The following is a 17,920-nucleotide window of genomic DNA, read 5'->3' on the forward strand; positions in this document are numbered from 1 at the left end:
AACTCTTCTTTCTCCTGCAAGGAACCTGAAAAGTTTTAAGATGAAAATGTTAGTGAATCAGCTGTTTAAGTAGAAATGGAAGCTGTGTTCAAACTCCAGCAGGACATTTCAGTATGGGGAAAAAAAAATGGCAGCAAGGTTAAAAACAGTGGCATTGCAAGTGTAGCTTGAGCCTCAGGAAGCTCATTTTTCCTTATTATGATACCCCTGTTAGTGTCCCTGTTAGTTTGAGTCTTCCAGTACAATGAAAGGAAATTGCAAATCCTATTAAAAAAAAAAAACCAAACAAAAAACCACCCAGTTTTTTATTTCTATTTTTCTTTTTGATAAAAATGCAGAAATCTTTCCACACCAAGAGGGAACAGGGACACAGCATTATGTTTTTCTTTTAGGCACTTCAAGGATGGAAGAAAGCAAAGGCAAACTAAATGCCTAAACTAAATGAGAGTTAAACTTACCTTAGGGATAAAGAGAATCAGAAACTAGAAATAATATTTGCTTTTAAGCAGCGATGTGCTATAGATAAGACTGTTTTGTCCAGCCTCCAATAAGTGCTCTGTCCTTGAATGCTCCCACAGGAGGGGAGGAGAAATCAGCCAAATCAGTAACATTTCCTGCCATTTAAGTCACAAAAATTTTGCATAGAGAAGGTGAGGTGAAAGCACTGCTTAGAAAGCTGGCAATATCACATTGCTGTGAAGGGGATTTATCTGTATGAAGTTATATATTGCAAGAATAGGTCAGATGAGCTCTGGGTGGGCAGTGGAAAAGGCTCAAGTGAGGTGCTGATGTTGCTCAGAGGAGCAGGAGACCCGTGTGACAGATGGGAGCAGCTGCCTCAGAGGTGATGGGAAGGCTTTCCCAAAACATCAGGCAGGTTTAGCTGCTGGACAGTGAGTCATAGCAAGCCAAACATAGAAACTGCAAAGACATAGTGGGAAAAACTGGAGTTGGATTTAAGCTTCTTCCTTTCTTCTTCGTGGGGGAGTTTAGTGGTGGGGGTTTTTTTTGTTTGTTTTTGTTTTTGTTTTTGTTTTTGTTTTTGTTTTTTTTTTTGTTTAGTTGGTTCAGGTTTGGGGTGTGTGTGTTATTTATTTATTTAATCTGCTACCTATTTGGCATATGTGCTTTTAACAGCTTCTAGCTTTTATTCAAGTGAAGTTACGACTATTTTTTCCCTATCTTCTCTGTGAATCTCCTTCAAATATTGGGCAGAGGAACCTCAGCTGCAGCTTCAGCTGCAGTCGTATTTCTCTCACAGTTACACAGTTCCACTTTCCTGGAAATAGGTAGGTACTTTTTCCTTAAAAATATACTCTCTTTTAGAAGGTATTACTGTATTATTTTGACAGTATTATTGTAGGATGAGTGTCAGAGCTAGAAGACCCTGTGGAATGTCAGTATACTGTAAAAACACCTGTTATCTTAATAAATCAAATTAATTGCAGGGCCAAAAATTATTCTTATGAAGTGTAGAAAAGGAAGGGATAAGTCATTGCTCACAGCAATGTTTTAGCCTCTATCCAGAGAGTCAATGTGTGTGGAAGAGATCTGAGGCAAAGAAAGTGTCTCAAAAATCCCTTTACTCTGGTTGCAAAATTTTAAAGAGATGCTTCCCAGATCCCCCTCTTAATATGTCAGGAGTATTGGGGTGGCCATACCTGCATCATGGTTGTTTTATTCATTTTTCTAAGAGAATTACTAGAGAGCTGGAAGAGAATAGCTTATTAATTTGCTTCTCCCCATACTTCAGGCAGCATAGCAGTTTAGAGACTACCCTAGTGTCTTTCCTGAGCTCTCCAGAGGTCACACAGCAGAGCTTCTGTGGAACTGACACCTTCTGTGAGTGGTAGGGTTGAGTTTTGTGGCAAGAAAACTTCCCTTTATGGAGCAGGATGGACAATGCAGGCCAATAAAAAAACGCATCCATTGTACAGCATGAAAGAGGCTTCTCAGAAAAGATTGTTGTGTGTTTTCCTTTATGTCTTCTCTGCTGCCAAACACAGACTTCTTCTGCTCCTTCTCTCTCATCACCATCTCCCACTCAGTGTGCCTCCTTAGCACGCTCTGTGATGGTGACACACACTCTATTGAACCCTGCTGGAGTCTGAAATTCCCCAGCATGAGACATATAAACAGCCTTTTTTTCTTTTTTTTTTTTTTTTTTTTAATTTTTCTTTTTTGTCTAACTTCCCAGGCTGACATGCTGTAAAGTAAAATAAACAAGGATTTTGAAACCTATTTTGATCAACACTGGTGTGGTATGCAGAAAATATGTTGTGAAACAAATGCTTTGAATTAGGACAAATGCAGAGGCTTAGGGCTGATTAATAGCTACTGCAGTCAAAGACTTCTGAGATTTTTTTTTCAGTGCTGTGGGCCAGGATAGAATTTCAAACATATTAATTAGCAATAGTGTGCATGTTTGTTGCTGAGCCACGAAGCAAAGGAAAGTAAGTGCTAGAACAAGCCAAGAAATACTTTTGGATACTCTGTCACAAAGTAATCAAAGCAAGAGTACCACTGTCAGCCTCTGCATTAATCAGTCTCTAGAAGAGTATGACTTTGAAGATAGGGAGGAATGAAAGACAGATAGACTAAGGATAGATTTCACTTGCTAGTCATGCACCAATATTTGGTGGATTGATTCAGTCTGACTGATGAAAGGCTCTATCAGCCTTCTGCTGCATCAAAATAAAAACATGTCCAAACAGGTAAAAATGTTCATCTGAATAAACTTGTCATCCTAGTGGTGTATGAATAGGACCTCTACAACAGCTGGAAGAATCCCTCACTGTAAAAATAATATTTCACTCTTTGATGTGGTGAATATAGATTCAATAATTGTGGACTTTTTTTTTTTTTTTTTTTTAATCAAACCATCCACTAGGAATGGGTTGATTAGACACCCTTTTTACCTCCTCATTGGACTGGGATTTCACATGATGAAGATAGAGGTAACAACAGAAAGTTGTTGACCCTCTATGATCTCTTCACCTAAAGTTAGTCAGAGGTGAGGAGCTGGCTGCCAACCAGAAAAATCACCTGCTCTCATGAGCTGGTAACTGAGTAACTGACTATCTAACAAAGAAATCTGGTGATTACAGTGGAAAAGGTCTCAAGGTCTTTTGTCATCTCATTTATTGGGAAGCAGAAATGCCCTGCAACCTCAGTGGCTGCCGGAATAAATGGGATGCCCAGTGCTTAAGAGAAAATAATACCAGTCTATATGCAAGGGGAAAGGCAAGATCCTGAAAACCTAAAAGGACTCAGATGAATGTTGAAGAATGGGGAAAAAAACTTAGGTAAGTGAAGGCATATACTTATATCACTATTTCCTTTAGCTCCATTTAGCTTTTCTCCTAAAGCATGGACTAATGGCATAAAAGCCCTTAGAGAAGCCGTTATGTTACATGTTCCACAGCATCTGTGAAGAGGTGAACTGTGATCCAGAGCCTTAACAAAGCTGGTGAAAAATTATAAGCTCAAGCAACTGTGTTGCAGTGAGGGAGCAGCACAGATCCTGGTTCCTTGCTTTAGCAGCTGAAGCCAAAGTGCCCAAGTTGAAAGAGTACTGAGACATGCTCTGGTTAAGGGAAGCAGGAGATCTTTGTTCACTATGGTGGGACCCACCACTGCAGACTTGAAATTGTTTGCTAAGAGACAATTATTAGGCTCCTGGTCTCCATAATATTGACACCACTGAGAAGTTTCTCTGTCTAATTTCTCTCCAGTCTGGAGCTGAAGCAGATATTTAGATGTCCTCTGAAATTCGTTGAGCACCCATTCAGGGCAGGAGATCCATACTGGGAAAATCAAAATATGCCTGTGAAACTACTGTGCAAGGCAGTCAAGCTGGGAAATACTTTCAGTTCTGACCACATGGTGCTCCTTGATCTGGGAAGATGTCTAACTGTTCAGTGCTGTAAAAAAAAATAAATCTTTGGCTTCCCCAGGCAGAAGAGAGTCCAGCAACAAAGATACTGCCAGTTTCAAACCAAGCATAGTGAGAGAGGCAGAAGTTAGTACAGATGCCTCCAGAAATGGTATTGTTAAGGCTCCATCTCCTGGAGTCATGCAATTATGCAAAACACTAATGGTTTAACGGTTTGGACTTATAACACCTTCTCTTATTCTGCTTGAAAAGTCAAATTGGAAATGGCTGTAGAGCACAAGACAAACAAAGGTAACCAGCCACTTGTTGGCCAGTTGGTTTTCAACTGCAAGATTAGGGTAAAGGTTTGGGAGTTCAGAAAACCCTCTCTTCAGCAGTAGTGAGAGCTCCCTCTAGAAGATTCTGTAGCAAGCACTAGCAGCAACTCTCATAAGGTCTATATCTGACCCCTTTTTGCTGTGATATTATTTACTTCATACCAGTCCTGGTATGTAGTGAATGATGATGCCATTTGGAGGCGTTCCAAGGCCAGCACAGCCCTGTATTCCCAGCACAGGACTGTATTGTGCCATGTGAAACTTTCAAGTGCTGAGTAACCACTGCCTGAGAACCCACCTCTTCCCTTCCGGTCACTTCTAGAGACCAAAAGCCAGAATTTGCTTTAAACCACAATTTGCTCCTGCAAAACCTCAGCTGTGCAGCACACAAGTCCCTCCCCAACAGAGCCACACTCCCCCACAGGTCAGTCCTGGTTCTACGTCCCAAGTGCCACAGATGCCCTTTGCATCTGTTAACACCACCCTTGTCAGGAAAGTGGACAATTACCTGTGATTACTCCAGCTTAAAATATTAATGTTGGGGCTCCATAAGTAAGGACATCAAAGTAGTAATGAAATCTATGCTATTCAAAGAAGTCACAACTTTATCATAACACTAAAGGTTTCTCGTATTCCCTGTTTTAACTGGTGGCTGATGGCTGTTGCTTTGCTAAAGCTTTCCTTTATATACAAATAACATGCTGAATTTTCTGTTATGAAAACTGATTTTCCTAATTGTTGTATTTTCTTCCATGAACCTTTGGGCTGTTTCTGCAGTTATTAACCAGGTTGATTTTTCCAGTAACAATTTGTATCAAGGTATTAGAGTCCTAATCAGTTCCCAGACACATATACACCTATCTTCCAGTGTTTTTGCAGTGTGATGGCAAATACAGTATTTTGCTTTCTAAGCTATAAAAGCATTTTTAAAAGTTCAAATATATTTAATCCATAAAACTAATTTATGCCTGTGCAAGTAGGAGAAACAAAGGTTACCAATTAATGGCCTGAGTTATTTAAAAATTACTGAGGTAGGCACTTTTCCTCCCGATTTTTGATGACTTTTCACATGCAAATGTTGGCCTATATTATACAGGCGCTTACTAAAGGTAGACTCATGCAGATATGGAATTCCTTGCACAGTATTGAAAAGATAGATTTAATGTGCACTCTGACTACACCATAATGTTGTGGTGGTGTAAAGTACATCTGTTATGCTTGCACATTACTCTAATCACATGAACAGATGAGAAAAAGCCAGGGAAAAAAATCTGGGCCAAATAAAGTAAATGCCAAAACTTCTCATTGATTTGGGATGAGGAACATGTTTTCATTGCCTTGCAATCTTTCATGGCTAGCACTATCAGCATAAGATACAGTTACAGTAAGAACTGTTTTATTTAATCAATAGTGTTACTTCATTCTCCTGAAGTTTCCTACATATTTCTTTTTACTTCTTTAAACAGTCACTTTTCCCCTGTGATACCCATTAAGTATATTGGACCAAAATCAGTAAAACACCTACATGCATATTTAATATCAAAGACCTCTGAAGCTTATTTAGTGAATAGCATTGTGCTGAATGTTTGGAGGTTGTTGGTTTTTTTTGGTTTTTGGGGTTTTTTTTATCAAAAATTTGGTTGGATCATGTCCTTACCTATCATAACAATGATACAACACAGAAATGTGTTTGATTATGTTTTCTTGATGGTTACTGAAACTAGTTTAAATAATGTGATTCTACTGAGATGTTACAGAAGTATCATCTCGGGGAGCAGATTGAGACAAAAAAAATGTAAGGAAGAGTGGTGGGAACTCAGGGTCACTCATGCCCTTCCACAGGATGTTTTATATATAGAAGGTGGTCAGCTAGACTAGTCAACAGCAGGGCACATTATGAAATGGGAAAATAAATACCTTCTTAGAGGTTTTCATTGACACGTTCAAAAAGAGCATCTGTGGATCCAGAGAGTGGATTAAGCCCTCGCTGATCATAGTATTTTATGTGAATAATATTGAAAACTTTAGCCTTGATTTGGTAATACAAGCTTGGTTTTGTTTATTCAAATACTACTGATTTATTAGGTACCCTTAACTCTACATCACAGACCAAGAAAGGGGAGGGAAGGAGTGAAAAACTACTGCTTATTCACAGCTTTAAAGAAAGTCTTTAAGGCATTTTGTTCTGGGAGGTGAAATTATCTATTCCCCTAAAGGTTCAATGCAGACTAGCTGAGCTTTTTTAATTGGTTGAAATTACACTTAAGCTCTGCGGTTTTTCTCTCCTTCTCTCTCTCTCCTCCTTTATTTGCTTATTTTTTTCTCTCCTCTTTCCCTCTCTTTCCTGCCTCTCTTTTTTCCTGCTTTTCCTTCTTTCTTCCTTTCTGTCTCTCAGAGGTTTGTATTTTTTTCCTTCTACATCCTACTAAAAAGAGTCTCAAAATATTCCTGATGGACTGAGGCTTCACAAGGAGAATAATAGGCATAATAACTATCATACAGTTAGAGTGGAAAAGAGGCATGCTGGGTATATCTGTCTCCCTATAGATGCTGTTCCATTTTTATTCAAGTGGAAATTGCAAGAGTTGTGTAGATGGGTCCTCTGAAGATCTCTGAATCAAACCAGTTTTAATTAATCTTATCAATCATTTCAGAATAATCAAATTAATGAAAAAAATGTGGTTGACTCTTTGATTCCAGCAGCAGCTACATTTTATCATATGAAAAAATGGCTTTTCCCTTTGTATTCTAAATGACTGAAATTTGAAAAATAGATTTGTTAACTTCATAAAGGGCAGTAAATGTTATTACAAAAGTGGTTGGTTAACTTGTCACTGTTCTGTTCTGAGGTTTGGAGTAACACTCACAATGGTATTATTGATATAAATAGCATCTTTTTAGGAGGAGGAAGGCAACATGTTCCTTTGCAGCAGTTCATTTATTAAAACCTCAAGTAATCTTCACCCTTTCAGAAGATGGGAGCTCCCTGAAAATAAAGGGTATATTAATGAGGGGCATATAACTCACCAAGCTTAGAGATATTCTATCACTCTTTAGGACCATAATATGGATTTTGATGGAGTCAGGTGTATGATGAAGAGCTGTGGTCGCTGCGTGGCACTCTGCAAAAGCAACGGGAGTACCTAGCCCATCTGCTAACTGCAATTTAATAGCTTGACTTCTGGCACATTGCTGGCAGAAAAAGTGACAAGCACTGCTTTATACGCTGAGCAATGTGCAGTCTACACTGGTTCCATTTTATTTAGACTGTAAACTCCTTGCGGCAAGGTATCTTTCTGTGCTGTGTTTGTCAAACCCTCTGCACAACGAGGCTCTAGGTTTGGGACTAGATGTTTTTACACGGTGCAGAGATGCTCAGGCCAGCAGCACCTGAGCTCCTGCTGGGAGCAGAGACAGCCCAGCTAGAGCACCGTAGCACTGTGCTTGCATGGCTGAGACAGTGCCAGGCTCTCGTGTGTCTCTGACAAGGATGGTGCTGTGCCATGCCAGCACCACCACGCCACTGTGGGATCCGTGTTGGTGGAGCTGTGCCCACCTGATGTGCCAGCTTGGATCTCCTTTGCTCAGGCACCTTTGTGCCATGACTTGTATCCCAGGACAGAATGGCACTTAGGCTCCAAGGTGCAGTGACACTGCTAAAAAACACAGCCCTGCAGACACTGCTCTGTGACCTGCGCCCAAGTAAATCCGCACAAGCAGCTCCTTTTGCCAGACACATCCAAACCATTCCAGGTTTCCTGCCTGTTTGGGGGGAGCTTGGTTCCACCGTGTGCCTGCTCTCGTGAAACTTTTAGGCATGGAAGTAGCACCAGGGATTTCATCAGATCATGTTACCTATCTAATATATTTAAACTCGATTATGGTGCTTTCTTGATGGCATGTCTGAGCATTCTGTGCTTTATAGGGTGTTTCTCAGATTGGTTTAAATGGGATTAAAGAGCTTTTAGAAGTTGTTTCTATAGGAATTTGACCCAAACTTTTTTATGCTATAAGATCTACTTTGACCATAGGAATTTATTGATGTCCTTCAGATCCAGGGTATGTTGGTTCTCCTCTCTGACCTTGTGTCTCACCATTGACCTGAATGTTTTCAATGACACATTCTTCATTCCATTTCTCTGATCACCTTTTTTTCTGTACCTTGCAACTCATCCTTGCTTTGGGAACAACAGTGCAGTTTGGGCAGTGCAGTAGTGACAGGTGACAATGATTCTAAGTGCTGATGCCAATACTATGACATGGTAATACTAAAGCAGCATTCATAGCATTAGTCTTGAGTCCCCTTCTTTCCATGGACATGTTCTCCCATCTCTGTTTTTCACCTTCCACAGTATCTTTCTGTGAGCTCCCTTACAGCTGGGAGGCTGCTACTTGCACTTTTCCCAAATGAGAGAAGGAGAAGGGAGAGGCAGGAGACTGGCACATGCACTTCTCTGCATGACTCTGTGGCTGTGCTAATTACTGAGCTGCAAACAGGTAAGGAGCAAAAGAGTAGGAGAGGGAAGGAGGCCATGCTAGGGAGGGATACCCTGTATCACAAGAGATTTGGGTCAAAAAAGGGTTCAGGTACCTCTGGTAACACCTTGTTAACATCCCTTTGAGTGACAGATGCAAGAACTCAATACCTAAGTTGAACTATTTTTTCTTTTCTAATGAATTTTTCTTTCTAAAGAACTTTTTAAATATAGCTTAGAAATGGAGTGTCCCACAAATATCAAGAAAAAGTAAATTAAATATTTTTACCATTTCAAATCATCCTAATTGAATGAGAAGGCTGTGTATAGAAATGTAATTCTGTCCAGAGGCTGCTTGTCAAGTCATGTTTTTATTGTAATTACCTGATTTGTTCAGCTTTAATCGTATTTACTTTCGAAGGTCAGCTGTCCTGCTCTGAAATGGTTAGTGAAGGCTATGAGAATACATAATACCCATGGGGAGAAAAGCAAAGACCACATATGCTCTTTTAATATTTACTTCACAGCAGAAGAGGTAGAATTTTTTTTCACTTCTTAGCATATTTCTTCCATCAATACTATTTATTATTTGGTACATAATAACTCCTATAAGTGCTGCTTGTGTCTGGTCTCCAGTGAATACTTCAAAATATATGTCCATAATCAGCATCAACCCATACTTCAGAGACCTTATAATTTGAAGTGGCAAAACAAAGCACAAGAAAATCAGTATCATTCTCTTCACAGAGAACAGAAAGGCCCAAAATGTTGTGCTACACCCTTCCAACTTCAGTTAATATCATAATCACAGAGTTGTCAGTTCTCTCTATGTCACATGACTGTGTAGGTGAACAAATCATGTTCTGTCTTCCTGTCTGTGTGAGACATGTACAAAAAAATACTTAGTTTCCCTCCTCCAAAATAATTTCTACAAACTGGAAGAAGACCAATAAGTTTACTTAGTTACTTACAGTTTACTTAGAAGCAATCAAATATACATTATGAGTTTTCAAAGTTAATCCGAGATTTTGTTGTTGTTGCTTACCGTTAGATGTTACAAATTCAGCTGTCTAAAAAACATTTGAAGAAAATAAATCCATTCCCCTAGGAAGATGAGAGGAATTTTTATTATTCTTCTGACTCAAAAACAGTTTCAGGTTGAAAGCTAAACTTTGAGCTTCTAATCATTGGTGTTGGGTACAGGTCTCTCTGTAAGGCAAACCTTTACATTTCAATTACCACATATAACAAAGGAAAAAAGAGCAGCTTCAATCTTTCTTTTCAAAATAAAACTATTTTTAAAAAATAAAGCTAGCTCATTATTTTCTTTGTTTAGCAGTCCTTTTTTCAGTTAATCAGTTTAGTCTTCAGTTTAGTTTCCAAACTCCGGCCATGCAATGGAAGACCACAACTGCAAGGAGGGCCCAGTGGCACCTGACTTGTGGGATTTTCCATGGAACAGCCATTTGGTGTGCAGCCTGCCGATTAACTGTGCTACAGCATAAATCCAGCAGATAAAAATCCCCAAATAACAAAATAACCTAACATGTAAAACCAGCAGTAGACTTTTAAATACACTTCATTATTTTTAAAGCCTTTGTGTTCCTTACAATTTGAAAGGAACGTTAATATATTCATAAGCACTAACCTTAAGTCAGTGCTGCGTGCTCAAGCATAAATTCTATTATCAGTGGATCTACTGCAATTCTTGGAAGAGGGAAAGTTGCTGAGTACTAACATTGTTGGCAGTTTCTTGTTGAATATAAGAACTTTATCCTAGAGCTCACCTAAAGAGAAAGACTTTTGTAACTCCTTTCTCACCTACATCTCCTCAATTACCCTCTCTCCTATTCCTAACCATATTGAATTGCTACTTTTAAATAAAATCTTCTTTACTTTTTACTTTACTTTTAAGCAAAATCAAACAAAGTTAAATTTCTGTATTAAATTTATCTTAAAAGGATGACCACAATAATTTATAACTTACAAGTAAGTTATACTGTTTCTATTTTTGTAGTGGACTCTTCTTTTCTCCAAAGTATGCTCTATAAGGAAAAAAAAAAATAAAATCTAGCTGGTTATTCAACTCAAGTAGCTGGACACTGTGTTACTCAGTGGTGTAGTGAAAAAATTAATGGAAAAACTCACCCATTTGCTCTTCCAAAGTGGGCAATGTGGGAATAATCACTCTTCTACCTACCCTAGAAACAGATGTATTAAATTTTCCTATGATTACCTATAACTGCACTCTTCAGGCAAGTGGTCCTTTCTGGAAACCTAAAAAAATCCCACTGTAGTATCTCCCTTTCCAGGCTTGCATGAGCCTCTTTGACCCTCTGCTCAAGGAGATATATTTCCAGTTTCTTTTCCAGTGAGATTCTTAGAGGACTGGAATAAGGATTTTGTCAGTTTGCATTAGCAAAGCTGGGCAGAGGAAATGACACCACACCCGCTTATGCAAAGCATATTATATATCCATAGGCACACCTCAACAGCATTAAACCATAATCTAAAGAAGCCAGAGGAAGTGTGGGACAGGGAGAATTAGGTCCATCACAGGGTTTATCATGGTTCCCCCAGGTCCTCACAGTAACTCCCTGTGGCAGTTTGAGGTCCATCAACACAGAATTTCCTGCAGCACACGCCTCCTCACCTGCTGCCGGCTCAAAACATGACTAGAAGAGCCCTAGAGGAAGCAGAAACAAGGTAAACCATGTAAATAAGGATACTGTGGTTCATCTCAGCTGTGGTCTCCTCCTGCAAATGAGAAATGCACCCTGTTGAAACACTGGACTCTTTCACTTTCAGTTAAAGAGTTGTACACATCAAAGGATATTTACACCAAAAGGAGACCAAGTCCGGGCTATTCTATCTACTGGAATATCAAAGGATTGCATATAGAACTCCTTTGCTTAGTGACATTTTAACAGCAGCCCAAGATACACAGGAAGATGCCGATTCCATAATAAAGAGAGCTAAAATTTAGAAATAAGGGCTTTCATCACTATAAGATAGGAATTCTGGAACTATGCTTAAAAACAAACAAACAAACAAAAACAGTTTTCTAATTAGAACTGAGATAAATTATTTTTTCAGTAAAATCCCTTCCCTAAAACTGAGCTGTATCCATTAACAGTGCAAATAGTGACAGCATTGCTAACACTCTACTTTCTGACAGACATAATTTCATATCAAAATCAGACCAAATTCTTTACTTTTATATATGAATAAGGAGCAGTTTTCTTCATATAAACTCCTCCAAATTTTACCCACCTTCACTTCTGACTGCTTTTTTGAAAAGGATATGCTGTAATGAAAAGCTCACATATAGGATTATGGGGTTAAACTAAGCAAGCCCGTAAAAAATAATAATTCTATTGTACGTAATTCAATACTTTGCTACCTTCCTTTCAAACTGTAACCTTATATTTTGTTTTCAAACTTAGACCTCTTACTCTTTCTCTTTGTTATATTGTATGGTTAACAATTTCAAATTGTACCATGTCTCCTCCCTCACTTAGAAAGCTTTTGTTCACTGCTTCATCACCACCTGCATGTAGAGACAGGTAACCATAGTCTGTAGGCTACAATAATAATGGCACACTAGATAACATCAGATCAGCTTCATGCTACAAACACATCTGAAATTTACCATGCTTCAGAACTGCTAGGAGGCTCAGTAATCTCATGAGTATTAGGAAACTCCTAATGATTACAATGGGATCTAGTTATGCCAAGGAAAAAAATGTCTTGCACAGAGAAGTTGACACCTGAAATATATAAAAAAGGGGGAGACTAGAATTCATAAAAAAGTAAGAGCAGAAATAAAAATGGCAACATGAAATTAGGCCAAAAAAAAAAAAAAAAGAGAGGGAGAAAGATAATTAAGAGCATAATCATACTACTAATCCCCTCAGAAGGCAGAATTTCACCAAACCCTGACTTTTCCAGGTTCAACATTTCTGCCAGAAACTTCCCTGACTTGAATTTGAAGACAGTACTTAGCATTTGTGTGACACAGGGGATGGAGAAGAGGTAGTATGTCTTTTAAAAGTAAGGGGTGACCAGTGGGTAATGATGCAGTTATTTCCCTTTTCAGCTTGTGTTTTCAAGATGTTACTAATCATGATTGGGATTTTCTAAAGGTGTGAGCTAACTGTTTTGCAAAAAATAAGACTAGAACCAAAATGCAATACAATTTCTTAGGGAATTTACAGGAGCTGAAGTTCTGGGGACATTAAGTTACAAATTTATTGAGTGCAAAGTCACACAGGCCACAGGCCAAATATGACTCTCATTTCTCAGTCATACTAGGCCCTCGTAAACCATATGCATGGTTTATCTGTATGTTGATCAGTAATTTGTTTTTTATTAAAATACCTCTTCAAAGAAGACATAAGATCATGATTTGGTGCTCGGTTGTGTCAATTTATCCCTACCTACCATTACTGTTAAAGATGTGCCCCTATCTGAATGAGACTCCTGCCTTGTCCTTGAACTCTATTGTTCTTCTTAGATAGAAGTAATTAGCTGTATTCAAAACAGTTCATTTGAACAAGCTTAGCTACAGTTGATCCAGATCACTTTGTGTGCTTGTCTCCATGATGTCTTGGTTGTCTAGAATCCCCCACACCTGCAATTCATTATTTCCCAGTTACTGATTGCCAGCACCAAAAATGCTGAAGAGTACCGGCCCAGTATTGATCCTTATGGTGAATTCCCAACGTTAGGATACAACTGTTCAGCAGCAAGTCAGCATTACCCATTGACCACTGATGACTGTGATTTTGAAAGCTGTCAGGTGGCCAACTTTTAATCCATTTAACGTGTTCATTATTGGTATTGCATAGCATTGATTCCATAATCAGAATACTATGCACCACTGATTCAAAGGTCTTTGAAAAGTCTGTTACATTTACAGAATATCCCATCAATCAATTCTCAAAACCAAGAAGTGAAATTATACTTTCTTCCTCAAGTGTAAGAGATGCTTATTTCCTAGGAGTTGTTTCTGTTATTCCATTAGAAATAAAGGTTAGTAATATACCTCATTATCAGATAGAGGGATACAACCCCCTCATTTCCAAATGCAGGGAACAGAAGAATTTATTGAAGTTCTCTGTTCTTTTCACATCCTGAATAATACTGCCATTTCCCCTCTACCGTGTTTTGTTGCCATCTTGATGGAAGAAACCTTCCAAACATTTTAGATCATCCAACATCAACAACATCCAACATCATTTATCCTATCATATGTTTGTCTATTATGACAAATGTAGATGAATACGCTTTTTTCTCCTCTCTCTGCATCAAAATATGATTTATGGCTATGGAGTTTTTTTCATAGAATTCCAACTTTTCATTCATATTTTTCTTTCTGGATTTTGTTTAGGATTTTATCAATTTTTTCTTTTAATCACCATGCTGTGTGCATATATATCATCATTATTATCAATCAATGTCAATGTGAGAGTAGTGGCTTGAGAAACCAAATCTCTTCGTGTTTTGCCTCTTATTAAACTTGTTACCCGATTGACTGAATATTGGAAAAATTGGTATGACAAAAGACCTTAAAATATGGAGCATGTAGTTAAAATGACAGTCACTGAGGATGCATGAAAAGAAAAGGCTTATGTGGCTTATGCGCATGAACTGGGCAAGGGACACAGAAGAATCAGCAGAACTGAGAGCCATTGTGGTTCTTGCTTGCTTCTGTGAAGAGGGAACTTTGACAGTCTACAGGTTCTTTCCCAGATCCTGCTCTTACCTTTGTAAACGGCTATTCTTCACACAATTTCTTCCAGCAAAGCAAATTGCTTTTGTTATTTGCTTTCAAGCTGAGCCTTCAGTTCATAATGAATCTTGATTCATAATGAATTTTCTAGGTCTGATATTGTCAGGTCTTTTTCTGAAAATCCCATTCACAAAAATTATCTTGAATAAGACTATAAACATAAATTATCTCTTCCAATTATTGAAGCTTTAATTCCTGCTAAAACCTTTTGGGTAGTATATGCCCGGCCAGAGATACAGTTGCCTGCCCTGAGCTTGTAATTCCTCTGTGAACAGGGCAATCGGTACTTTTCCTTAAATTGTTAATAAACCATTATTTCACTTGCTAGGATCTCTTTGTGGCCATCTGTGTTAGTATACTAAAGAGATAAAGCAACAGCAAGCTTGCTACCTTATCCTTTTCTGGAGTACAAACCACTTTCCTATTTTTTCACAGTAACACGTCAATTAAGCATGTAATGTATCAAGTAAACATGGTGGACATACAATCTTCAAGTCAAAGCTTTTTTTCTCATAATTAAATCCTTTAAAATCAGCTAATCAGACATATAGTTGGGACTAGTATCCCATCTGATGATCTCTTGTGCCCCCTTCTTGATGTGACTGGCATGTGTTTGACAGCTGTTTGCAATTCCTACTTCTTTGGCTTTTACCAGCCTTTCCTTTGTAACAGCTGAGGGACCTCTGTGCACTCTTCCTAGCTGACTTCCTGAGGCACCAGCATGTGGAATGATCCTACCAAACAATCTCATTTCACCATATGTAACATAACCGTGCTTTGGACTGAGGCTACCCTATATTCAATGTAATCAAATCAGGCTCACTGATCCTTAGACAACCACTGGTCATTCCAGCAAGAAAGGAATTAATTTTTACTCTATAAAATCTAGTAAGTCTATATATCTGAATTGTAGTTCAAAAGAAAAGCATTTGAAAATATTTGTAATGAGCATCCTTTGATTACAATGGGACCATGATTTTTTCTTTGACCAACTTTTTTGTTTCCATTTTGAAATGCTGAAGAATGGATAATCCATCAGTACTGTCTACACAGTTCAAGAACTATTGTCAGGACATATAAAAAATGCCTGAAATGTGAAGGCCTGACACAATGCACATTTATGCCAATAACAGTGCATTTTTCTACAGAAGTCATGGACTTTGCATCGGATTTCATCACGAAGGAAATGATAAAATGCTTGAGAACTCCAATCCTGTTCTGTTAAATTAAATGAAATTGCTATAGATCAAAGGAAAGCCCAAACAGTTAGTATGGAGAAACAATAGGATCATGCATTCTTAAAGAAAATGGAAAATAGTAATCATATTCAGAAGAAAAATGCAATAAAGAAAACAATTTGACGTAATATTCTGTTGGCAAAAAAGATATCACATTTTCAATTTAATATTAAAAAATTGCTCAGATTAATTCTCTTCAGTTTTCCAATATACATGTATGAGCTACAGATTGAGCTGTGCAATTCATCATAAGTGTTATTTGCCAATATAATGTCCAGACTACTGACTCTGACAGGAGGGAACAACTTACTTGGTACTTTCTACTACATCCTTCATATTCTCAGTTCCTTATCCCTGTCAGAGACTGAAATAGCTCGGACCTCAAACATTGATATAAAGTTTCACTCATTTTAACAAAAACTGTACAAAGAGGCTACAATCAAAGAAGCCTCCCTGAAGATGCCTGACTGAGACTTTGGACTCAAAGTCAAACTGCTGAGATTAGATAAAGTGAAAACCCATTATTCAATCACCTGAAACAAACAACTAAAGAAGGAAAAGAATGTGAGTCAAACCCAGCAGCCATGCCAAGAATCATCTCTGGGTTGTTTTGAGGTGGGGGAGGCCATAGCCCACTGTCCCAGTTCCTGGGAGCAGGTTTGTACAGATTCTCCCCCCAGCCAAGGTGGAGGGAGGAAGTTTCCGTGTGTTGTAACCTCTGCTCAGGGGCAGGGAACCCATCCTCCCTTACACAAACTGGCTGTGGAACCCCCAGCCCGGGGAAGGCCACATCCATGGGACATCCAGGTGAGAGGCAGCTGAGAGGGTGCCTTAATCCATCAAAGGCCCCCCTGAAGTAACCCCTAGAGTAATTCCTGAGGCCTTGCACCACAGGACTACATGTGATGCAAGAAATCCCATGTGCTGTAAGAGACAGTGGCAAACTCCCCCTGTGCTCAGTGAGCTGCCTGGATTTTCCTACCTGGCCTGAGCATATACTAACCCATCAGATTCTAAGCTTTTCAGGGTGACCTTCACCACCAAGAAGATGAGCTGGAGAGGATCAATGGTTGTGATCCAAGGAGTGGTGATATTTTCCTTACTCTCTTTCTGTCCCCACAACCTTTTTCCTATTTCCTTCTTTCTTTCTCTCTCTCTCTCTCTCTCTCTCTCTCTCTCTCTCTCTCTCTCTCTCTCTCTCTCTCTCTCTCTCTCTCTCTCTCTCTCTCTCTCTCTCTCTCTCTCTCTCTCTCTCTCTCTCTCTCTCTCATACTTACTATCAAATAAAACCCTTCCTATTGTCACTGGCATAAGGTCCGCACCTTAATTAGGACAGGGGCATTTCCAAGAACCTTAGTAATCTAAGTAGATCTTGACAACTCCTTACATATATTACAGTGCAGTAGTGTTATTTAGTTCATTAAAAAAAAAAAAAAAAATAAAATATATGTAAAATGGTTGATATTGCCCGCCAGTGTTTTTTATAAGCAGCAGTGTGAATAGTATGTGAAGTCCAAAGTGAGGGAACAGTAAAGACTAGGAGTACTGCAAATACGTTTTACACTGCCTGAACATCAATCCACGAAATGTGTACATTATTTGGTTTTAATCAGGTAATTTCACTTATTTACTGAAATAGTTCAGTTCTTAGGATCATGAAGATAGATAGGTGAGAAAAATGGAAGTATTACTTAAAAAATTTACACAAACATGCCTACAATGGTTCAGACAGATCTCTGTCCAAATAGAAGAACATGGACAAAATGATCCCTTCATCAAACTACAGTTGTCCAGGATGTCTTTTTTCTCCAGTTTTTCAGTGCCCAGATTACATAGCCTAGCTTAAATCCTAACTCTGCTGTCTGTGTACTCACAGATTCTGGGGAAAACCTGAATAGACCGTATTTATTAAAAACCCAATCTGCAGAGTGCCAAAATCCAGTTTCACTGAGACCCCTGATCATTCCCATAATGCAAACTTATATTATCTTTCAAAATAGTAATGGGAGAGTCAACATAAACCACACTGAGAGAATTGTTTTCGTGTTGAGTTTCACTGGGTATTTGTTCTTCCATAGCCTGGCTGCATCAAAGGTGCCTTCCCTGTGTGTCATTTAGGTTAATGAGATCCCACACATTGATGAAAATTTGACTGTGACACTGTAGATGAACAAAACCAACATTTTTAGTCTCTAAAGTAG

At 38.6% G+C, this 17,920-nt stretch overlaps 1 long non-coding RNA gene across 1 annotated transcript in view; it reads left to right on the plus strand.

Annotated features, from left to right (window-relative positions):
* The first annotated feature begins 3,179 nt into the window (after positions 1-3,179).
* LOC131576757 (uncharacterized) overlaps positions 3,180-17,920 on the plus strand; it is a 77,547-nt gene continuing 62,806 nt past the window's right edge. Inside the window, exon 1 of the long non-coding RNA XR_009277064.1 lies at positions 3,180-3,305. This is a non-coding gene — a long non-coding RNA (uncharacterized LOC131576757). The remainder of the gene's footprint in view (positions 3,306-17,920) is intronic.

The sequence above is a fragment of the Poecile atricapillus genome, chromosome 2, assembly GCF_030490865.1.
Source record: "Poecile atricapillus isolate bPoeAtr1 chromosome 2, bPoeAtr1.hap1, whole genome shotgun sequence".
Lineage (NCBI taxonomy): Eukaryota > Metazoa > Chordata > Aves > Passeriformes > Paridae > Poecile > Poecile atricapillus.